This window comes from Penaeus monodon, chromosome 21 (assembly GCF_015228065.2).
Source record: "Penaeus monodon isolate SGIC_2016 chromosome 21, NSTDA_Pmon_1, whole genome shotgun sequence".
Taxonomy (NCBI): Eukaryota; Metazoa; Arthropoda; class Malacostraca; order Decapoda; family Penaeidae; genus Penaeus; species Penaeus monodon.
In genome coordinates this window covers 41,998,783-41,999,048 of record NC_051406.1, presented here as the reverse complement: position 1 = coordinate 41,999,048, position 266 = coordinate 41,998,783, and the positions used below count along the sequence as shown (strand labels likewise).

General features: G+C 24.4%; 1 protein-coding gene across 1 annotated transcript in view; it reads right to left on the bottom strand.

Moving 5' to 3' along the window:
• LOC119586503 (myocyte-specific enhancer factor 2-like) overlaps window positions 1–266 on the bottom strand; it is a gene marked incomplete in the record, with an annotated part of 157,797 nt that overhangs the window by 10,378 nt on the left and 147,153 nt on the right.

Here is a 266-nt window from a genome sequence, read left to right as displayed (position 1 = left end):
AAATACCACAATCCTCATGTTAACGTTAAATTGAAAACAAATATATAAGCATCGTATGAAAAAGCAACAAATAACTATCAGCTGATGTTGCAAATGATAAAATAAAACACTTGGCTATCAATATACTACCATTCATCTTAAAATATCTTAATTAATTAACATTTTTGGATGTGTTATAGTTTCAATTATGCATCATTTATATTTATAATGTTACTAACAATTATGACGAAGCATCAAATAATAATAGTTACTGTATTGTCGTTTTT